The sequence below is a fragment of the Salmo salar genome, unplaced genomic scaffold (genome assembly GCF_905237065.1).
Source record: "Salmo salar unplaced genomic scaffold, Ssal_v3.1, whole genome shotgun sequence".
Classification (NCBI taxonomy): Eukaryota; Metazoa; Chordata; class Actinopteri; order Salmoniformes; family Salmonidae; genus Salmo; species Salmo salar.
The window spans coordinates 61,086-85,609 of NW_025547768.1; the positions used below are offsets into that span (position 1 = coordinate 61,086).

The window sequence follows — 24,524 nt, forward strand, 5'->3', positions numbered from 1 at the left end:
ATCCCTCTTGTTACTATATAGACTATATCTGACTGGGTAGATAATCCCTCTTGTTACTAGACTATATCTGACTGGGTAGATAATCCCTCTTGTTACTATATAGACTATATCTGACTGGGTAGATAATCCCTCTTGTTACTAGACTATATCTGACTGGGTAGATAATCCCTCTTGTTTCTAGACTATATCTGACTGGGTAGATAATCCCTCTTGTTACTAGACTATATCTGACTGGGTAGATAATCCCTCTTGTTTCTAGACTATATCTGACTGGGTAGATAATCCCTCTTGTTACTAGACTATATCTGACTGTGTAGATAATCCCTCTTGTTACTATATAGACTATATCTGACTGGGTAGATAATCCCTCTTGTTACTATATAGACTATATCTGACTGGGTAGATAATCCCTCTTGTTACTAGACTATATCTGACTGGGTAGATAATCCCTCTTGTTACTATATAGACTATATCTGACTGGGTAGATAATCCCTCTTGTTTCTAGACTATATCTGACAGGGTAGATAATCCCTCTTGTTTCTAGACTATATCTGACTGGGTAGATAATCCCTCTTGTTACTATATAGACTATATCTGACTGGGTAGATAATCCCTCTTGTTACTAGACTATATCTGACTGGGTAGATAATCCCTCTTGTTACTAGACAATATCTGACTGGGTAGATAATCCCTCTTGTTTCTAGACTATATCTGACTGGGTAGATATTCCCTCTTGTTACTTTATAGACTATATCTGACTGGGTAGATAATCCCTCTTGTTACTATATAGACTATATCTGACTGGGTAGATAATCCCTATTGTTTCTAGACTATATCTGACTGGGTAGATAATCCCTCTTGCCTCTAAACTACATGTGACTAGCTAAATAACTTTATTTTGAGTTAGTATGGACCGAGTGACTCAGACTTGAGCAATTGGACTCGAGCACAGGGGACTTGGGACTCGATACGGATTTGAGGTTTAGTAGTCCACTACATGACTGGGTGAAACAGTCCTTATCTGGAGGTTTAGTGACTCCACTACATGACTGGGTGAAACAGTCATTAGCCTCCGTTCTACTTTAGGACATCAGTGTGGCTGTGGCATCTAGAACGTTGATAAGTGTGGAAATGACGTGACTGAATGATACAGGTGTAACTCATGCTAGTGTACGGAGCTATCTGGCGTTTGTGCTACTCTTTCTCTCTCACTCAACTTGTGTGTGTCAGTTTGTTTTGTAACTAATGTGCAATATCTATGGAGGAGGAATTAGGAATTGACATGGCCAGATAATTCCTATATAATATTCTTCTTCTATATGTTTGTCATATTTCTGCGGTTGGGAAGAGAATAGGATGTGTTGCAGAAAAATATGTTGTTAGGACAAGACTACAGCTTATAGGATGTTAATTTGATCACTCTTTCGTTGCTGAACATTTTAAAAAGGCTTTGAAAGTTTAAAATGTCAGACTTGATTTTCCTAAAGAAAAAATGTGTCCACCCCTACAAAAAATATCCATTAATTATAATCCACGCAATAATTCACATTTCCTGCTTCTGCAGGATTTTTTTCCTGCTGTAGCAAGCTGGTTCAATTTAAGATCCTACATATGTACAGTTGAAGTCAGAAGTTTACATACACTTAGGTTGGAGTCATTAAAACTCGTTTTTCAACCACTCCACACATTTTTTGTTAATTAACAAACTATAGTTTTGGCAAGTTTGTTAGGACACCTATTTTGTGCATGACACAAGTAATTTTTCCAACAATTATTTCACTTATAATTCACTGTATCACAATTCCAGTGGGTCAGAAGTTTAAATACACTAAGTTGACTGTGCCTTTAAACAGCTTAGAAAATTCCAGAAAATGATGTCATGGCTTTAGAAGCTTCTGATAGGCTAATTGACAACATTTTAGTCAATTGGAGGTGTACCTGTGGATGCATTTCAAGGCCTACCTTCAAACTCAGTGCCTCTTTGCTTGACATCATGGGAAAATCAAAAGAAATCAGCCAAGACCTCAGAAAAAAAAATTGTAGACCTCCACAAGTCTGGTTCATCCTTGGGAGCAATTTCCAAACGCCTGAAGGTACCACGTTCATCTGTAAAAAAAATAGTACGCAAGTATAAACACCATGGGACCACGCAGCCGTCATACCGCTCAGGAAGGAGACGCGTTCTGTCTCCTAGAGATGAACGTACTTTGGTGCGAAAAGTGCAAATCAATCCCAGAACAACAGCAAAGGACCTTGTGAAGATGCTGGAGGAAACTGGTACAAAAGTATCTATATCCACAGTAAAACGAGTCCTATATCGACATAAACTGCAACTGCACATGGGGACAAAGATCATACTATTTGGAGAAATGTCCTCTGGTCTGATGAAACAAATATAGAACTTTTTGGCCATAATGACCATCGTTATGTTTGGACGAAAAAAGGGGGTTAAATAATAAACAAGTAATTGGTTGAGTGAAGCCAGGTGTGATAAGACAAAGACAGAACAAATGGAAAATGAAAAGTGGATCGGCGGTGGCTAGAAAGCCGGTGACGTCGACCGCCGAAAGCCGCCCGACGCCGGAGAGGGACCGACTTTGGCGGAAGTCGTGACGCAGAATTCACCCAATGTATTGTGGGAAGCTTGTGGAAGGCTACCCGAAACGTTTGACTCAAGTTAAACAATTTACAGGCAATGCTACCAAATACTAATTGAGTGTATGTAAACTTCTGACCCACTGGGAATGTGATGAAAGAAATAAATACAGAAATAAATAATTCTCTCTACGATTATTCTGACATTTCACATTCTTAAAATAAAGTGGTGATCCTAACTGACCTAAAACAGGGAATTTTTACTAGGATTAAATGTCAGGAATTGTGGAAACTAAGTTGAAATGTATTTGGCTAAGGTGTATGTAAACTTCCGACCTTAACTGTATGTATGTTTGTGCACATGGATGTCAGTGATTTATGTTGACTATACGAGGCAATACAAATCTGATGTGATTAAAATTTGACTAATTTGAAAGAGCATTTAGTTGACTAATGTAGCCCATTGTTTCTGTCATTTTTACAATAATTAGACTAAATCACTATTCAAATGACAAAAATGTGACAAAAACTTAATGATATTTTAGTCGACATGACTAAACTAAGGCCTAGATTCAAGTTCCACCCCAACGCCGCCAAAACAACCAAAATGCAGATGTCAGCTAAAGCGGATCTGACTGAATAGAGCCCTAAATCCCCCCCAAAAAGGGTGCCAAAATGAACACTGCCAGGTCCCCAGGCCTTAGAGTTTCAGCTGTTTGCCCTGCTCAGCCCCAAGGTAACCAGGTAACCAGGCCTTAGAGTTTCAGCTGTTTTCCCTGCTCAGCCCCAGGTCCCCAGGTCCCCAGGTCCCCAGGTCCCCAGGCCTTAGAGTTTCAGCTGTTTGCCCTGCTCAGCCCCAGGTCCCCAGGTCCCCAGGCCTTAGAGTTTCAGCTGTTTGCCCTGAACAGCCCCAGGTAACCAGGCCTTAGAGTTTCAGCTGTTTGCCCTGCTCAGCCCCAGGTCCCCAGGTCCCCAGGCGTTAGAGTTTCAGCTGTTTGCCATGCTCAGCCCCAGGTCCCCAGGTCCCCAGGCCTTAGAGTTTCAGCTGTTTGCCCTGAACAGCCCCAGGTAACCAGGCCTTCGAGTTTCAGCTGTTTACCCTGCTCAGCCCCAAGGTAACCAGGCCTTAGAGTTTCAGCCGTTTGCCCTGCTCAGCCCCAGGTCCCCAGGCCTTAGAGTTTCAGCTGTATGCCCTGCTCAGCCCCAGGTAACCAGGTAACCAGGCCTTAGAGTTTCAGCTGTTTACCCTGCTCATCCCCAGGTCCCCAGGTTCCCAGGCCTTAGAGTTTCAGCTGTTTGCCCTGCTTAGCCCCAGGTAACCAGGCCTTAGAGTTTCAGCTGTATGCCCTGCTCAGCCCCAGGTAACCAGGCCTTAGAGTTTCAGCTGTATGCCCTGCTCAGCCCCAGGTCCCCAGGTCCCCAGGCCTTAGAGTTTCAGCTGTTTGCCCTGCTTAGCCCCAGGTCCCCAGGTCCCCAGGTCCCCAGGCCTTAGAGTTTCAGCTGTTTGCCCTGCTCAGCCCCAGGTCCCCAGGTCCCCAGGTCCCCAGGTCCCCAGGCCTTAGAGTTTCAGCTGTTTGCCCTGCTCAGCCCCAAGGTAACCAGGCCTTATAGTTTCAGCTGTTTGCCCTGCTCATCCCCAGGTCCCCAGGTCCCCAGGTCCCCAGGTCCCCAGGCCTTAGAGTTTCAGCTGTTTGCCCTGCTCAGCCCCAGGTCCCCAGGTCCCCAGGTCCCCAGGTCCCCAGGTCCCCAGGCCTTAGAGTTTCAGCTGTTTGCCCTGCTCAGCCCCAGGTCCCCAGGTCCCCAGGTCCCCAGGTCCCCAGGTCCCCAGGCCTTAGAGTTTAAGCTGTTTGCCCTGCTCAGCCCCAGGTCCCCAGTTCCCCAGGCCTTATAGTTTCAGCTGTTTGCCCTGCTCAGCCCCCAGGTCCCCAGGTCCCCAGGTCCCCAGTTCCCCAGGCCTTAGAGTTTCAGCTGTTTGCCCTGCTCAGCCCCAGGTCCCCAGCCATCAGCACTGGACTATATTTACCAGCTTCCTGGGTTACACCAGTCAGCCAGCCCACCGCAGCACCCTGCCTGCCCTGTTATATAACCACCAACCCCCCAGGTCTCTAGTCTCTGGGCTGAGAGAGGAGCCCCCCAGGTCTCTAGTCTCTGGGCTGAGAGAGGACCCCCCCCCCCAGGTCTCTAGTCTCTGGGCTGAGAGAGGAGCCCCCCCAGGTCTCTAGTCTCTGGGCTGAGAGAGGAGCCCCCCCAGGTCTCTAGTCTCTGGGCTGAGAGAGGACCCCCCCCCAGGTATCTGGGCTGAGAGAGGACCCCCCCCAGGTCTCTAGTCTCTGGGCTGAGAGAGGACCCCCCCCAGGTCTCTAGTCTCTGGGCTGAGAGAGGCCCCCCCCCAAGGTCTCTAGTCTCTGGGCTGAGAGAGGACCCCCCCAGGTCTCTAGTCTCTGGGCTGAGAGAGGACCCCCCCCAGGTCTCTAGTCTCTGGGCTGAGAGAGGACCCCCCCCCTCCCAGGTCTCTAGTCTCTGGGCTGAGAGAGGACCCCCCCCTCCCAGGTCTCTAGTCTCTGGGCTGAGAGAGGACCCCCCCCCAGGTCTCTGGGCTGAGAGAGGACCCCCCCCAGGTCTCTAGTCTCTGGGCTGAGAGAGGAGCCCCCCCCCAGGTCTCTGGGCTGAGAGAGGACCCCCCAGGTCTCTAGTCTCTGGGCTGAGAGAGGAGCCCCCCCCCCCCAGGTCTCTAGTCTCTGGGCTGAGAGAGGAGCCCCCCCAGGTCTCTAGTCTCTGGGCTGAGAGAGGACCCCCCCCAGGTCTCTAGTCTCTGGGCTGAGAGAGGACCCCCCACCCAGGTCTCTAGTCTCTGGGCTGAGAGAGGACCCCCCCCAGGTCTCTAGTCTCTGGGCTGAGAGAGGACCCCCCCAGGTCTCTAGTCTCTGGGCTGAGAGAGGAGCCCCCCCCCCCAGGTCTCTAGTCTCTGGGCTGAGAGAGGACCCCCCCCAGGTCTCTAGTCTCTGGGCTGAGAGAGGACCCCCCCAGGTCTCTAGTCTCTGGGCTGAGAGAGGACCCCCCCCAGGTCTCTAGTCTCTGGGCTGAGAGAGGACCCCCCCCCAGGTCTCTAGTCTCTGGGCTGAGAGAGGACCCCCCCAGGTCTCTAGTCTCTGGGCTGAGAGAGGCCCCCCCAGGTCTCTAGTCTCTGGGCTGAGAGAGGACCCCCCCCAGGTCTCTAGTCTCTGGGCTGAGAGAGGACCCCCCCAGGTCTCTAGTCTCTGGGCTGAGAGAGGACCCCCCCCCAGGTCTCTAGTCTCTGGGCTGAGAGAGGACCCCCCCCCCAGGTCTCTAGTCTCTGGGCTGAGAGAGGACCCCCCCTCCCAGGTCTCTAGTCTCTGGGCTGAGAGAGGACCCCCCCCCAGGTCTCTAGTCTCTGGGCTGAGAGAGGACCCCCCCCTAGGTCTCTAGTCTCTGGGCTGAGAGAGGAGCCCCCCCAGGTCTCTAGTCTCTGGGCTGAGAGAGGACCCCCCCCAGGTCTCTAGTCTCTGGGCTGAGAGAGGACCCCCCCCTCCCAGGTCTCTAGTCTCTGGGCTGAGAGAGGACCCCCCCTCCCAGGTCTCTAGTCTCTGGGCTGAGAGAGGAGCCCCCCCAGGTCTCTAGTCTCTGGGCTGAGAGAGGACCCCCCCAGGTCTCTAGTCTCTGGGCTGAGAGAGGACCCCCCCCCAGGTCTCTGGGCTGAGAGAGGAGCCCCCCCCAGGTCTCTGGGCTGAGAGAGGAGCCCCCCCCAGGTCTCTAGTCTCTGGGCTGAGAGAGGACCCCCCCAGGTCTCTAGTCTCTGGGCTGAGAGAGGACCCCCCCCCAGGTCTCTAGTCTCTGGGCTGAGAGAGGACCCCCCCCCCCAGGTCTCTGGGCTGAGAGAGGACCCCCCCCAGGTCTCTGGGCTGAGAGAGGAGCCCCCCCCAGGTCTCTGGGCTGAGAGAGGAGCCCCCCCAGGTCTCTAGTCTCTGGGCTGAGAGAGGAGCCCCCCCCTCCCAGGTCTCTTGTCTCTGGGCTGAGAGAGGACCCCCCAGGTCTCTAGTCTCTGGGCTGAGAGAGGACCCCCCCCCAGGTCTCTAGTCTCTGGGCTGAGAGAGGACCCCCCCCCAGGTCTCTAGTCTCTGGGCTGAGAGAGGAGCCCCCCCAGGTCTCTAGTCTCTGGGCTGAGAGAGGAGCCCCCCCCAGGTCTCTGGGCTGAGAGAGGAGCCCCCCCAGGTCTCTGGGCTGAGAGAGGAGCCCCCCCAGGTCTCTGGGCTGAGAGAGGAGCCCCCCCAGGTCTCTAGTCTCTGGGCTGAGAGAGGAGCCCCCCCCTCCCAGGTCTCTTGTCTCTGGGCTGAGAGAGGACCCCCCCCAGGTCTCTAGTCTCTGGGCTGAGAGAGGACCCCCCCCCCAGGTCTCTAGTCTCTGGGCTGAGAGAGGACCCCCCCCAGGTCTCTAGTCTCTGGGCTGAGAGAGGAGCCCCCCCAGGTCTCTAGTCTCTGGGCTGAGAGAGGAGCCCCCCCCCAGGTCTCTGGGCTGAGAGAGGAGCCCCCCCCCCAGGTCTCTGGGCTGAGAGAGGAGCCATTTTGCTGCCATAGTAAACACACGGCGGACTGTCTGTCACATGAGAAGACAGGGAGGACCGCGGAGATATTATTAGCAGCAAGAATGTACACAGTGGCCTCATGGCAAGGCCAACTAACGTAGGCAGGCACAGGTCTGAAACCTCACAGAACCTCTTCTCCACTCGGAAACTTTAACACGTTTGCTGAAGTGACATTTGTGAACGTGAGGAGGAAATTGTTTTCAGGGTTTTGTTTTTTTTTGTGACTGAGCTTTTTCCGATTCCCCAAGATTCAGACTCTCTGCCACGAGGCTGTGGATCGAAGTTCCAGACTGAGGAGAGGTAAGCTGGAGGACCCCTCCACCATGAGGCCAGTGAGATAACTATAGATAAATCATCTTCAAAGAAATAATAATGTGGCAAAAGTCATTGATGTCTGGTTATACATCTGATCTGACCGTAGTTATAGATCTGATCTGATCTGACTGTAGTTATAGATCTGATCTGATCTGACTGTAGTTATACATCTGATCTGACCGTAGTTATACATCTGATCTGATCTGACTGTAGTTATAGATCTGATCTGACCGTAGTTATAGATCTGATCTGATCTGACTGTAGTTATACATCTGATCTGATCTGACTGTAGTTATACATCTGATCTGACTGTAGTTATACATCTGATCTGACTGTAGTTATAGATCTGATCTGACTGTAGTTATACATCTGATCTGACTGTAGTTATAGATCTGATCTGACTGTAGTTATAGATCTGATCTGACTGTAGTTATACATCTGATCTGATCTGACTGTAGTTATACATCTGATCTGACTGTAGTTATACATCTGATCTGACCGTAGTTATACATCTGATCTGACTGTAGTTATAGATCTGATCTGACTGTAGTTATACATCTGATCTGATCTGACTGTAGTTATACATCTGATCTGACTGTAGTTATAGATCTGATCTGACTGTAGTTATAGATCTGATCTGACTGTAGTTATACATCTGATCTGACCGTAGTTATAGATCTGATCTGACTGTAGTTATAGATCTGATCTGACTGTAGTTATACATCTGATCTGATCTGACTGTAGTTATAGATCTGATCTGACTGTAGTTATAGATCTGATCTGACTGTAGTTATACATCTGATCTGACTGTAGTTATACATCTGATCTGACTGTAGTTATACATCTGATCTGACTGTAGTTATACATCTGATCTGACTGTAGTTATACATCTGATCTGACTGTAGTTATAGATCTGATCTGACTGTAGTTATACATCTGATCTGATCTGACTGTAGTTATACATCTGATCTGACCGTAGTTATAGATCTGATCTGACTGTAGTTATAGATCTGATCTGACTGTAGTTATAGATCTGATCTGACTGTAGTTATACATCTGATCTGACTGTAGTTATAGATCTGATCTGACTGTAGTTATACATCTGATCTGATCTGTAGTTATACATCTGATCTGACTGTAGTTATAGATCTGATCTGACTGTAGTTATAGATCTGATCTGACTGTAGTTATAGATCTGATCTGACTGTAGTTATACATCTGATCTGACTGTAGTTATAGATCTGATCTGACTGTAGTTATAGATCTGATCTGACTGTAGTTATAGATCTGATCTGACTGTAGTTATAGATCTGATCTGACTGTAGTTATAGATCTGATCTGACTGTAGTTATAGATCTGATCTGACTGTAGTTATACATCTGATCTGACTGTGGTTATACATCTGATCTGACTGTAGTTATAGATCTGATCTGACTGTAGTTATAGATCTGATCTGACTGTAGTTATACATCTGATCTGACTGTGGTTATAGATCTGATCTGACTGTAGTTATAGATCTGATCTGACTGTAGTTATACATCTGATCTGACTGTAGTTATACATCTGATCTGACTGTAGTTATACATCTGATCTGACTGTAGTTATACATCTGATCTGACTGTAGTTATAGATCTGATCTGACTGTAGTTATAGATCTGATCTGACTGTAGTTATACATCTGATCTGACTGTAGTTATAGATCTGATCTGACTGTAGTTATAGATCTGATCTGACTGTAGTTATACATCTGATCTGACTGTAGTTATACATCTGATCTGACTGTAGTTATACATCTGATCTGACTGTAGTTATACATCTGATCTGACTGTAGTTATACATCTGATCTGACTGTAGTTATAGATCTGATCTGACTGTAGTTATAGATCTGATCTGACTGTAGTTATACATCTGATCTGACTGTGGTTATAGATCTGATCTGACTGTAGTTATAGATCTGATCTGACTGTAGTTATAGATCTGATCTGACTGTAGTTATAGATCTGATCTGACTGTAGTTATAGATCTGATCTGACTGTAGTTATAGATCTGATCTGACTGTAGTTATAGATCTGATCTGACTGTAGTTATAGATCTGATCTGACTGTAGTTATAGATCTGATCTGACTGTAGTTATAGATCTGATCTGACTGTAGTTATACATCTGATCTGACTGTAGTTATAGATCTGATCTGACTGTAGTTATAGATCTGATCTGACTGTAGTTATAGATCTGATCTGACTGTAGTTATAGATCTGATCTGACTGTAGTTATAGATCTGATCTGACTGTAGTTATACATCTGATCTGACTGTAGTTATAGATCTGATCTGACTGTAGTTATACATCTGATCTGACTGTAGTTATAGATCTGATCTGACTGTAGTTATAGATCTGATCTGACTGTAGTTATACATCTGATCTGATCTGACTGTAGTTATAGATCTGATCTGACTGTAGCTATAGATCTGATCTGACTGTAGTTATAGATCTGATCTGACTGTAGTTATAGATCTGATCTGACTGTAGTTATACATCTGATCTGACTGTAGTTATAGATCTGATCTGACTGTAGTTATAGATCTGATCTGACTGTAGTTATACATCTGATCTGACTGTAGTTATAGATCTGATCTGACTGTAGTTATAGATCTGATCTGACTGTAGTTATACATCTGATCTGACTGTAGTTATACATCTGATCTGACTGTAGTTATAGATCTGATCTGACTGTAGTTATAGATCTGATCTGACTGTAGTTATACATCTGATCTGACTGTAGTTATACATCTGATCTGATCTGACTGTAGTTATACATCTGATCTGACTGTAGTTATACATCTGATCTGACTGTAGTTATACATCTGATCTGACTGTAGTTATACATCTGATCTGACTGTAGTTATAGATCTGATCTGACTGTAGTTATAGATCTGATCTGACTGTAGTTATACATCTGATCTGACTGTAGTTATACATCTGATCTGACTGTAGTTATACATCTGATCTGACTGTAGTTATACATCTGATCTGACTGTAGTTATAGATCTGATCTGACTGTAGTTATAGATCTGATCTGACTGTAGTTATAGATCTGATCTGACTGTAGTTATAGATCTGATCTGACTGTAGTTATACATCTGATCTGATCTGACTGTAGTTATACATCTGATCTGACTGTAGTTATAGATCTGATCTGACTGTAGTTATACATCTGATCTGATCTGACTGTAGTTATACATCTGATCTGACTGTAGTTATAGATCTGATCTGACTGTAGTTATACATCTGATCTGACTGTAGTTATAGATCTGATCTGACTGTAGTTATAGATCTGATCTGACTGTAGTTATACATCTGATCTGACTGTAGTTATAGATCTGATCTGACTGTAGTTATACATCTGATCTGACTGTAGTTATACATCTGATCTGACTGTAGTTATACATCTGATCTGACTGTAGTTATAGATCTGATCTGACTGTAGTTATAGATCTGATCTGATCTGACTGTAGTTATAGATCTGATCTGACTGTAGTTATACATCTGATCTGACTGTAGTTATAGATCTGATCTGATCTGACTGTAGTTATAGATCTGATCTGACTGTAGTTATAGATCTGATCTGATCTGACTGTAGTTATAGATCTGATCTGACTGTAGTTATAGATCTGATCTGACTGTAGTTATAGATCTGATCTGACTGTAGTTATACATCTGATCTGACTGTAGTTATACATCTGATCTGACTGTAGTTATAGATCTGATCTGACTGTAGTTATAGATCTGATCTGACTGTAGTTATAGATCTGATCTGACTGTAGTTATACATCTGATCTGACTGTAGTTATACATCTGATCTGACTGTAGTTATAGATCTGATCTGACTGTAGTTATACATCTGATCTGACTGTAGTTATACATCTGATCTGACTGTAGTTATACATCTGATCTGACTGTAGTTTTAGATCTGATCTGACTGTAGTTATAGATCTGATCTGACTGTAGTTATAGATCTGATCTGATCTGACTGTAGTTATAGATCTGATCTGACTGTAGTTATACATCTGATCTGACTGTAGTTATACATCTGATCTGACTGTAGTTATAGATCTGATCTGACTGTAGTTACAGCACCGTTCAAAAGTTTGGGGTCACTTAGAAATGTCCTTGTTGTTGAAAGAAAAGCACATTTCCTGTCCATTAAAATAACATCAAATTGATCAGAAATGCAGTGTAGACATTGTTAATGTTGTAAATGACTATTGTAGCTGGAAATGGCTGATTTTTAATGGAATATCTACATAGGCGTACAGAGGCCCATTATCAGCAACCATCACTCCTGTGTTCCAATGGCACGTTGTGTTAGCTAATCCAAGTTTATCATTTTAAAAGGCTAATTGATCATTAGAAACCCCTTTTGCAATTATGTTTGCACAGCTGAAAACTGTTGTTCTGATTAAAGAAGCAATAAAACTGGCCTTCTTTAGACTAGTTGAGTATCTGGAGCATCAGCATTTGTGGATTTGATTACAGGCTCAAAATGGCCAGAAACAAAATAACTTTTCTGAAGCTAGTCAGTCTATTCTTGTTCTGAGAAATTAAGGCTATTCCATGTGAGAAATTGCCAAGAAACTGAAGATCTCGTACAACGCTGTGTACTACTCCCTTCACAGAACAGCACAAACTGGCCCTAACCAGAATAGAAAGAGTAGTGGGAGGCCCCGGTGCACAACTGAGCAAGAGGACCAGTACATTAGAGTGTCTAGTTTGAGAAACAGACACCTCACAAGTCCTCAACTGGCAGCTTCATTAAATAGTACCCGCAAAACACCAGTCTCAACGTCAACAGTGAAGAGGCGACTCCGGGATGCTGACCTTCTAGGCAGAGTTGCAAAGAAAAAGCCATATCTCAGACTGGCCAATAAAAATAAAATATTAAAATGGGCAAAAGAACACAGACACTGGACAGAGGAACTCTGCATAGAAGGCCGGCATCCCGGAGTCGCCTCTTCACTGTTGACGTTGAGACTGGTGTTTTGCGGGTACTATTTTCAAAAACAAGGACATTTTCTAAGTGACCCCAAACTTTTGAACGGTAGTGTATACAGCTGGCTATAGTTATAAGTCTGTTTTTGTCGGGACATTTGATGAAGCTAATTTAACAGATTAGTTGGGTGAAAGATAGCCTGGTCGTGCCGTGCATCACTTCTCTCATGCTCCTTATTTATGACAACTAACCCTAATTTATTGGGGGTCAGGGTCATCCCTGTGTCTAATGTAGATCTATAGAGGGTATTTCTGTTGATTCTCCTATCGTTCATCTATAGATCTATAGAGGGTATTTCCGTTGATTTCACAAATACTTTACTAACGCCTAGTATCTGCCGTTCATTGGGATTTTTTAAATTTATTTATAAATACACAAATATGTCATCCAACTTTCCATAGTAAATACTATTTACGTAGCTACGGTACAAGCCCCTAAACTTCCAATATCAACAAAGGTATTTATGTTACAATCCAATTTAGGCTTCACAAAGTCTGGGGAATACCGTGTCGTGAAAGGCGTCACTCCTCGTGAGCCACGGCAGTACTTAGTAATACATAATAATAATTAGAGTTTCCGAATATACCAGACAAGGTGGCCCAGCGATCCGGGAATAAATGACATGAGTAGCTGTCTCTGGTGATTAGCTGACGTAGTGCTGATACTAGCCCTATGAAACGCTCTCGTCTACACACCACAGATAGACCATCGTCAAGGGCAAAACCCCGAGGGAGGTAGTGGGGGACACAGAGAGAGGTGGGGAGTTAGAGAGAGGAGTGGGGGAGGGAGAGAGGAGTGGGGAAGGGAGAGAGAGGAGTGGGGGAGAGAGAGAGAGAGAGGAGTGGGGAGAGAGGGAGAGGAGTGGGGAGAGAGAGTGAGGGAGAGAGAGAGAGGAGTGGGGAGAGAGGGAGAGGAGTGGGGAGAGAGAGAGTGAGGGAGAGAGAGACAGGAGTGGGGAGAGAGGGAGAGGAGTGGGGAGAGAGAGAGGAGAGAGAGAGGAGTGGGGAGAGAGAGAGAGGAGTGAGAGAGAGAGAGAGAGGAGTGGGGGAGGGAGGGAGTGGGGGAGAGGAGTGGGGAGAGAGAGAGAGGAGTGGGGAGAGAGAGAGAGGAGTGGGGAGAGAGAGAGAGGGGAGGGAGAGAGAGAGAGGAGTGGGGGAGGGAGAGAGAGAGAGGAGTGGGGGAGGGAGAGAGGAGTGGGGAGGGAGAGAGAGGAGTGGGGAGGGAGAGAGAGGAGTGGGGGAGAGAGAGAGAGGAGTGGGGAGGGAGAGAGAGGAGTGGGGGAGAGAGGAGTGGGGGAGGGAGAGAGGAGTGGGGAGGGAGAGAGAGAGAGGAGTGGGGGAGAGAGAGAGAGGAGTGGGGGAGAGAGGAGTGGGGAGAGAGAGAGAGGAGTGGGGAGGGAGAGAGGAGTGGGGAGGGAGAGAGGAGTGGGGGAGAGAGAGGAGTGGTGGAGAAAGAGAGAGGAGTGGGGGAGAAGAGAGAGAGAGGAGTGGGGAGAGAGAGAGGAGGGGGAGGGAGAGAGGAGTGGGGAGGGAGAGAGGAGTGGTGGAGGGAGAGAGAGAGAGGAGTGGGGGAGAGAGAGAGAGGAGTGGGGGAGGGAGAGAGAGGAGTGGGGGAGGGAGAGAGAGGAGTGGGGGAGGGAGGGAGAGGAGTGGGGAGGGAGAGAAAAACAGCTGTTTCATGTGACAGCTCTGATAAAGTTAGCCAGTGATGTGGAGATGTGGCCTATTGCTACATGGATCCATTTGGATGATTTAGGAGGCGGAATGGAAATAGAAATCTGCCTGCCTTCCCGGCCTCAGCCCTGGACTCAGGGTGGGTCCTAGCAGGGTCCCCGGCCTCAGCCCTGGACTCAGGGTGGGTCCTAGCAGGGTCCCCGGCCTCAGCCCTGGACTCAGGGTGGGTCCTAGCAGGGTCCCCGGCCTCAGCCCTGGACTCAGGGTGGGTCCTAGCAGGGTCCCCGGCCTCAGCCCTGGACTCAGGGTGGGTCCTAGCAGGGTCCCAGGCCTCAGCCCTGGACTCAGGGTGGGTCCTAGCAGGGTCCCCGGCCTCAGCCCTGGACTCAGGGTGGGTCCTAGCAGGGTCCCCGGCCTCAGCCCTGGACTCAGGGTGGGTCCTAGCAGGGTCCCCGGCCTCAGCCCTGGACTCAGGCTGGGTCCTAGCAGGGTCCCAGGCCTCAGCCCTGGACTCAGGGTGGGTCCTAGCAGGGAGTCAGCAGCAACATGGAGAGTAGTATATGAGTAAGGACCCTGGTCAGAGGTAAAGGACCCTGGTCAGAGGAAAGGACCCTGGTCAGAGGAAAGGACCCTGGTCAGAGGAAAGGACCCTGGTCAGAGGAAAGGACCCTGGTCAGAGGTAAAGGACCCTGGTCAGAGGAAAGGACCCTGGTCAGTGGTAAAGGACCCTGGTCAGAGGTAAAGGACCCTGGTCAGTGGTAAAGGACCCTGGTCAGAGGAAAGGACCCTGGTCAGAGGAAAGGACCCTGGTCAGAGGTAAAGGACCCTGGTCAGTGGTAAAGGACCCTGGTCAGAGGAAAGGACCCTGGTCAGAGGAAAGGACCCTGGTCAGAGGTAAAGGACCCTGGTCAGAGGAAAGGACCCTGGTCAGTGGTAAAGGACCCTGGTCAGTGGTAAAGGACCCTGGTCAGAGGAAAGGACCCTGGTCAGAGGAAAGGACCCTGGTCAGAGGTAAAGGACCCTGGTCAGAGGTAAAGGACCCTGGTCAGAGGAAAGGACCCTGGTCAGTGGTAAAGGACCCTGGTCAGAGGAAAGGACCCTGGTCAGAGGTAAAGGACCCTGGTCAGTGGTAAAGCTGCAGTAACTTTTTCAATAGTGTGTACCAGCTATAGCTAGCCACTGTTGTCACCCACGCCTCATCTTCTGTGGAGTTTATTGGCGGTTGGCATCCAATGTTAAGGTGCATTACTGCCATCTACTGTACTGGAGTGCCTCTGTCTCCCACCTCCGAACCGGAGTCCTAGCTTAGAAATAGACCAATAGAAGTATAAAGAGGGGTTCTTGCAGATGCAGGAATGTCCACATGCAGGAACATCCCAAACTTTTAGGGCTAACTGACCAAATTCACATAGAAATGTGAGTTATAGATCTGTCGTTCTCATTGAAAGCCAGTCTAAGAAGTGGTAGATCTGTTCTATGTGTTATAGATCTATCATTCTCATTGATAGCCAGTCTAAGAAGCGTTAGATCTGTTCTATGTACTCTATTTCTATGCTTCCCGTTCTTAAGTTTAATTTTTGCATCTTTTAATTTAGGTTTTGTACTCAAGCTTCAAACAGATGAAAATACTATATTTTTGGTAATTGAAAATATATTTCATTTCACATTGGTTTAGATGATACAATGATTACACATTGTTTGTTTTGTCACACCAACTGAAATTAGGCCAACTCTTAGAATTATAGCAACCCTGATATATGGCATTTGGTACACAGCCACTCTCAGTCCTCAGGGAAAGGTCAGTGTCAGGTCAAGTGTCGAATCCAAGAAAATACTTTAAATATATAATAAGACTTAAAATTAGTCTTTATATATATATTAGGAAGGAAAGCGGGTGATTTAGAGTTCAATTCCACCTGATATTAACTACATATAAAATTGGTCATGTCGTTTTTTTTGTAAGGATTTTGCCAAAACACAGAAATTATTCCTTTATGTGTGAGTAAAATATTACTGTTCTCAGATGAGTTCTCAGATCATGAAAATGTGTTGTTTTTTTTGCAATACGCTATTCAGTATAGCCATTGTTTAGCTGGAATGGAATGTCCGTGCACTGTATTATTAGATTGGGATATGTGGCTGTCTCACCTAGCTATTTTATAACGAATGCACTTACTGTAAATCGTTCTGAATTAGAGAATCTGATAAATGACTTAAATTTCCCAAAATATAATATTACTGTATTTAATTATATAATTTTTTTTTACAGTGATGTCACAAATGTATCATTTGTAAAGTTCTTAGTAAAGTTATTTGTTACATTTGACTGTAAAACCAAGCAGTACTACTGATATCTCTGGAAGTGAGGCAGATATACAGTATGAATTTTCTTAATATCTGTAACGGTTGTCGTCGGGAATAGAGGACCAAAACGCAGCAGGAATGTGGATGCTCATCTTGTTATTTATTTTAAATAAAGAGAACACCAAAATAACAAAAACCGCACGAACAACAAAACAGTCTTGTCATGCTCACACAGGCAAAACAAGAAACAATCATCCGACATCACTACACCAAACAATTACCCATATATAGGACTCTCAATCAGAGGCAACGAGAAAGCACCTGCCTCCAATTGAGAGTCCAACCCCCCCATTAACCTACACATAGAAATACCACAAACCAGAAAGAACATAGAAATACAAAACATAGAACATAGACCAAAACCCGGAAATAATAAATCAAACACCCTACTATATAAATCACCACCCCGAACCACATAAACAAAATACCCTCTGCCACGTCCTGACCAAACTACAATAACAAATAACCCCTTATACTGGTCAGGACGTGACAATATCTGAAATGAAACAAATACATGTCTGTCATTCATAAAAAGCAAAAAATGGATATACAGTCCCTGCAAAACGTATTCACACCCATAATTGTAGCATCACCACAAAAATGGAAGAGGCAAATGGAAAGAACTTGTCTGTCGGCAATAAAGACCATCAAATTATTATTATTAAAGAAAACTGTGATCAATAAACCAGTTCACTTAAGGACCAAAAAATGGACAAACATGCCATATAGAGTTGAAGTCCGAAGGTTTACTTACACTTAGGTTGGAGTCATTAAAACTCGTTTTTCAACCACTCCACACATTTCATGTTAACAAACTATAGTTTTGGCAAGTCGGTTAGGACATCTACTTTGTGCATGACACAAGTCATGTTTCCAACAATTATTTACAGACAGATTATTTCACTTATAATTCACTGTATCACAATTCCAGTGTGTCAGAAGTTTACATACACTAAGTTGGCTGTGCCTTTAAACAGCTTGGAAAATTCCAGAAAATGATGCCATGGCTTTAGAAGCTTCTGATAGGCTAATTGACATCATTTGAGTCAATTGGAGGTGTACCTGTGGATGTATTTCAAGGCCTACCTTCAAACTCAGTGCCTTTTGCTTGACATCATGGGAAAATCAAAAGAAATGAGCCAAGACCTCAGAAAAAAAATTGTAGACCTCCACAAGTCTGGTTCATCCTTAGGAGCAATTTCCAAATGCCTGAAGGTACCACGTTTATCTGTACAAACAATAGTGCGCAAGTATAAACACCATGGGACCACGCAGCCGTCATACCGCTCAGGAAGGAGACGCGTTCTGTCTCCTAGAGATGAACGTACTTTGGTACGAAAAGTGCAAATCAATCCCAGAACAACAGCAAAGGACCTTGTGAAGATCCTGGAGGAAACAGGTACAAAAGTATATATATCCACAGTAAAACGAGTCCTATATCGACATAACCTGAAAGCCCGCTCAGCAAGGAAGAAGCTACTGCTCCAAAACCGCCATAGAAAAGCCAGACTATGGTTTGCAACTGCACATGGGGACAAAGATCGTACTTTTTGGAGAAATGTCCTCTGGGCTGATGAAACAAAATAGAACTGTTTGGCCATAATGACCATCGTTATGTTTAGAGGAAAAAGGGGGATGCTTGCAAGCCGAAGAACACCATCCCAACCGTGAAGCACGGGGGTGGCAGCATCATGTTGTGGCGGTGCTTTGCTGCAGGAGGGACTGGTGCACTTCACAAAATAGATGGCCTCATGAGGCAGGAAAATGACGTGGATATATTGAAGCAACATCTCAAGACGTCAGTCAGGAAGTTAAAGCTTGGTCTTCCAAATGGACATTGACCCCAAGCATATTTCTAAAGTTGTGTCAAAATGGCTTAAGGACAACAGGGTCAAGGTATTGGAGTGGCCATCAGAAAGCCCTGACCTCAATCCAATAGAAGATTTTTGGGCAGAACTGAAAAAGCGTGTGCGAGCAAGGAGGCCTACAATCCTGACTCAGTTACACCAGCTCTGTCAGGAGGAATGGGCCAAAATTCACCCAACTTATTGTGGGAAGCTTGTGGAAGGCTACCCGAAACGTTTGACCCAAGTTCAACAATTTCAAGGCAATGCTACCAAATACTAATTGAGTGTATGTAAACTTCTGACCCACTGAGAATGTGATGAAAGAAATAAAAGCTGAAATAAATCATTCTCTCTACTATTATTCTGACATTTCACATTCTTAAAATAAAGTGTTGATCATAACTGACCTGAAACAGGGAATTTTTACTAGGATTAAATGTCAGGAATTGTGAAAAACTGAGTTTAAATGTATTTGGCTAAGGTGTATGTAAACTTCCGACTTCAACTGTAGATTCCAAATTAGTTGGGAAGAGATTTTTCAAGTATCGATTCCAAGGCACATGGTTTATGAACTGATACGCAAAACAACGATAGATTTTAATCTTAGAATCTTTCAATTTAAATTATTATACAAAATTTCTTGCAACCAATAGAATGTTATTTATATGGGGAATATAACCATTCCAACTCTGCAGATTCTGCTGCGAAGAGACAGAATCATTAGATCATTTGTTTTGGTACTGCCCTTATGTAGCTTGTTTTTTGGTCACAGGTCCGGGAATGTCTTCAGAATTGTAGTATTTACCTGGAACTAACTCTGCAGATAGCACTACTGGGTGATTTGAAAAGTCATAGTCAGTCAATCAATAATATAATAATATGTTTAGCAAAAATGTTTATCTTTAATTTACAATCTGTAGAAGCTATGAGAATAGAAAGGTTCAGAACTTCGTGAAGTATCACAGCACAGTTGAAAATATATGGCAAATGGAAATCCAATATGGATTGTGTTAAGAGATAGATGGGAGGGGTTGAATGGAGCTGAAGGTTGGGACTAATAACAACAAGAAAACTAATGTAAAACATACTGTGTCCGTAAAACGTATATAGGTTAGGAACTTTGGTGAAAGAGCTTGAAAGAAAATGGCAAATAGAAATCAAACAGGAGAGCCTCATCATACATCTTTGGGAGAGGTTGAGGGTAGAGGAAGGACATCAGTAATAGATGGTTGAGGGTAGAGGAAGGACATCAGTAATAGATGGTTGAGGGTAGAGGAAGGACATCAGTAATAGATGGTTGAGGGTAGAGGGTAGAGGAAGGACATCAGTAATAGATGGTTGAGGGTAGAGGAAGGACATCAGTAATAGATGGTTGAGGGTAGAGGGTAGAGGAAGGACATCAGTAATAGATGGTTGAGGGTAGAGGAAGGACATCAGTAATAGATGGTTGAGGGTAGAGGAAGGACATCAGTAATAGATGGTTGAGGGTAGAGGAAGGACATCAGTAATAGATGGTTGAGGGTAGAGGAAGGACATCAGTAATAGATGGTTGAGGGTAGAGGAAGGACATCAGTAATAGATGGTTGAGGGTAGAGGAAGGACATCAGTAATAGATGGTTGAGGGTAGAGGAAGGACATCAGTAATAGATGGTTGAGGGTAGAGGAAGGACATCAGTAATAGATGGTTGAGGGTAGAGGAAGGACATCAGTAATAGATGGGAGAGGTTGAGGAAGGACAGGAGTCAAAACAAACACAATAGCACTATTGTAAAATAGACTGCATCCATAAAATGTGTATAGTATAAGATGGAAGTAGGAGCCTAAGTGTTGTTGTTCACTAGTTTACTCCAATTAGGGGAGGGATGGAAGGGTTAGAAAGTAATGAAGGAAAATATACTGCTCAAAAAAATAACACTTAAACAACACAATGTAACTCCAAGTCAATCACACTTCTGTGATATCAAACTGTCCACTTAGGAAGCAACACTGATTGACAATAAATTTCACATGCTGTTGTGCAAATGGAATAGACAACAGGTGGAAATTATAGGCAATTAGCAAGACACCCCCAATAAAGGAGTGGTTCTGCAGGTGGTGACCGCAGACCACTTCTCAGTTCCTATGCTTCCTGGCTGATGTTTTGGTCACTTTTGAATGCTGGCGGTGCTTTCACTCTAGTGGTAGCATGAGACGGAGTCTACAACCCACACAAGTGGCTCAGGTAGTGCAGCTCATCCAGGATGGCACATCAATGCGAGCTGTGGCAAGAAGGTTTGCTGTGTCTGTCAGCGTAGTGTCCAGAGCATGGAGGCGCTACCAGGAGACAGGCCAGTACATCAGGAGACGTGGAGGAGGCCGTGAGGAGGGCAACAACCCAGCAGCAGGACCGCTACCTCCGCCTTTGTGCAAGGAGGAGCAGGAGGAGCACTGCCAGAGCCCTGCAAAATGACCTCCAGCAGGCCACAAATGTGCATGTGTCTGCTCAAACGGTCAGAAACAGACTCCATGAGGGTGGTATGAGGGCCCGACATCCACAGGTGGGGGTTGTGCTTACAGCCCAACACCGTGCAGGACGTTTGGCATTTGCCAGAGAACACCAAGATTGGCAAATTCGCCACTGGCACCCTGAGCTCTTCACAGATGAAAGCAGGTTCACACTGAGCACATGTGACAGACGTGACAGAGTCTGGAGACGCCGTGGAGAACGTTCTGCTGCCTGCAACATCCTCCAGCATGACCGGTTTGGCGGTGGGTCAGTCATGATGTGGGGTGGCATTTCTTTGGGGGCCGCACAGCCCTCCATGTGCTCGCCAGAGGTAGCCTGACTGCCATTAGGTACCGAGATGAGATCCTCAGACCCCTTGTGAGACCATATGCTGGTGCGGTTGGCCCTGGGTTCCTCCTAATGCAAGACAATGCTAGACCTCATGTGGCTGGAGTGTGTCAGCAGTTCCTGCAAGAGGAAGGCATTGATGCTATGGACTGGCCCGCCCGTTCCCCAGACCTGAATCCAATTGAGCACATCTGGGACATCATGTCTCGCTCCATCCACCAACGCCACGTTGCACCACAGACTGTCCAGGAGTTGGCGGATGCTTTAGTCCAGGTCTGGGAGGAGATCCCTCAGGAGACCATCCGCCACCTCATCAGGAGCATGCCCAGGCGTTGTAGGGGAGGTCATACAGGCACGTGGAGGCCACACACACTACTGAGCCTCATTTTGACTTGTTTTAAAGACATTACATCAAAGTTGGATCAGCCTGTAGTGTGGTTTTCCACTTTAATTTTTAGTGTGACTCCAAATCCAGACCTCCATGGGTTGATAAATTGGATTTCCATTGATTATTTTTGTGTGATTTTGTTGTCAGCACATTCAACTATGTAAAGAAAAAAGTATTTAATAAGATTATTTCATTCATTCAGATCTAGGATGTGTTCCCTTTATTTTTTTGAGCAGTGTATATTGAAATAAAAGACATGTATGTATATATATATATATAATATAATAATATAATATAATATATATATATATATATAATACAGAACCAGTCAAATGTTTGGACACCTAATAATTCCAGGGTTTTTCTTTATTTTTACTATTTTCTACATTGTAGAATAATAGTGAAGACATCAAAACTATGAAATAACACATATGGAATCATGTAGTAACTAAAAAAGTGTTCAAATCAATTTTTGAGTCTGTTTTTGACATTGTCATTGTGGGGTATTGTGTGTAAATTGATGAGGAACATTTTTAATTTAATCCATTTTAGAATAAGGCTGTAACGTAACAAAATGTGTAAAAAGTCAAAGGGTCTGAATACTTTCTGAATGCAATGTACAATTACAGTAATTGTAAGGTCCCTCAGTCTAGCAGTGCATTTAAAACACAGATTCAACCATAACAACCAGGGAGGTTTCCCAACGCCTTGCATCCAAATGTATTTAGTCTGGGTAAAAATTAAATAAGAAGCAAACATTGAATATGCCTTTTGAGCATCCAATTACACTTGTAAAATGTTCCTAATTAATAAATTAAAAGCTGAAATGTCTTGAGTCAACAAGTATTCAAGCTCTTTGTTATAGCAAGTCTAAATAAGTTCAGGAGTAAGAATTTGCTTAACAAGTCATGTAAGTCTGTGTGGAATAATAGTGTTTAATATGATTGTTGAATGACTACCTCATCTCTGTACCCCACACATATAATTATCAGGTCGGTTCCTCAATAGAGAAGTACATTTCAACCATAAAGACCAGGGAGGTTTTCCAATACCTCACAGAGAAGGGCACCTATTGGTAGATGGGTAAAAATAAAAAGCAGACATTGAATATCCCTTTGAGCATGGTGAAGTTATTAATTACACTTTGGATGGGGTATAAATACTCCCAGTCACTACAAAGATACAGGCGTCCTTCCTAACTCAGCTGCCGGAGAGGAAGGAAACCGCTCAGGGATTTCACCATGAGGCCAATGGTGACTTTAAAACAGTTACAGAGTTTAATGGCTGTGATAGGAGAAAACAGAGGATGGATCAACAACATTGTCAGGGATTTCTTCGTCGTCAGACGATATGGCGAAAATCATCGTCGGAAAAAGAGGACCAATATGCAGCAGAGTTGAGAGAGTTCATTTTGAACATTTAATAAACTCAAAAATGAACATACAAAATAACAAAAATGAACTCACGATTACTAGACAGTCCTGTTAGGCTCATACACGCTAAACAAGAAACAATCTCCCACAAATACACAGACAAACACACCCAACTAATATAGGACTTCCAATCAAAGGCAACACCACACAGCTGCCTTCAATTGGAAGTCCACCCCAATTAACTCAACATAGACATACAACCAGCTAGATCAACATAGAAATACGTAAACAAGGAACAGTGCCCAAAACCCCGGAATACTAAATCAAATGCCCTTTTAGAAAAAACACCACCCCGAACCACATAAACCAAATACCCTCTGCCACGTCCTGACCAAACTACAATAACAATTAACCCTTATACTGGCCAGGACGTGACAAACATTGTAGTTACTCCACAATACTAACCTACATGACAGATTGAAAATAAGGAAGCATGTATAGAATAAAAATATTCCAAAACATGTATTAAAGCACTAAAGTTAAATTGCAAAATATATAGCAAAAAATGTACTTTATGTCCTGAATACAAAGCATTGTGTTTGGGGCAAATCCAACAACACATCATCGATTACCATTCTTCATATTTTCAAGCATGGTGGTGGCTGCATCATGTTATGGATATGCTTGTCATCGACAAGGACTAGGGAGTTGTTTAGGATAAAAAGAAACGGAATAGAGCTAAGCACAGGCAAAATCCTACAAAACCTGGATCAGTCTGCTTTCCACCAGACACTGGGAGATATTCACCTTTCAGCAGGACAATAACCTAAAACACAAGGCCAAATATACACTGGAGTTGCTTACCAAGACGACATTGAATGTTCCTGAGTGGCCTAGTTACAGTTTTGACTTAAATCGACTTGAAAATCTATAGCAGCACTTGAAAATGTCTGTCTAGTAATGATCAACAACCAACCTAACAGAGCATGAAGAATTTTTAAAATAATAACGTGACAATATTGTACAATCCACGTGTGCAAAGTTCTTAGAGACTCAGAAAGACTCACAGCTCTAATGACTCTTAGAGACTCAGAAAGACTCACAGCTGTAATGACTCTTAGAGACTCAAAAAACTCACAGCTGTAATGACTCTTAGAGACTCATCCAGAAAGACTCACAGCTGTAATGGCTCTTAGAGACCCAGAAAGACTCATAGCTGTAATGACTCTTAGAGACTCAAAAGACTCACAGCTGTAATGACTCTTAGAGACTCAAAAAGACTCACAGCTGTAATGACTCTTAGAGACTCAGAAAGACTCACAGCTGTAATCACTCTTAGAGACTCAGAAAGACTCAAAGCTGTAATGACTCTTAGAGACTCAAAAAGACTCATAGCTGTAATCGCTGCCAAAGGTGATTCTACAAAGCATTGACTCGGGGGTGTGAATACCTATGTAAATAAGATATTTCTGTATTTTATTTTCCATAA

General features: G+C 44.7%; 1 protein-coding gene across 1 annotated transcript in view; it reads left to right on the top strand.

The window, feature by feature from the left end:
- The first annotated feature begins 7,243 nt into the window (after nucleotides 1-7,243).
- LOC123732430 (kelch-like protein 38) overlaps nucleotides 7,244-24,524 on the top strand; it is a 46,236-nt gene continuing 28,955 nt past the window's right edge. Inside the window, exon 1 of the mRNA XM_045711562.1 lies at nucleotides 7,244-7,495. The gene's annotated coding sequence lies outside the window, so the exon portion shown is untranslated. The remainder of the gene's footprint in view (nucleotides 7,496-24,524) is intronic.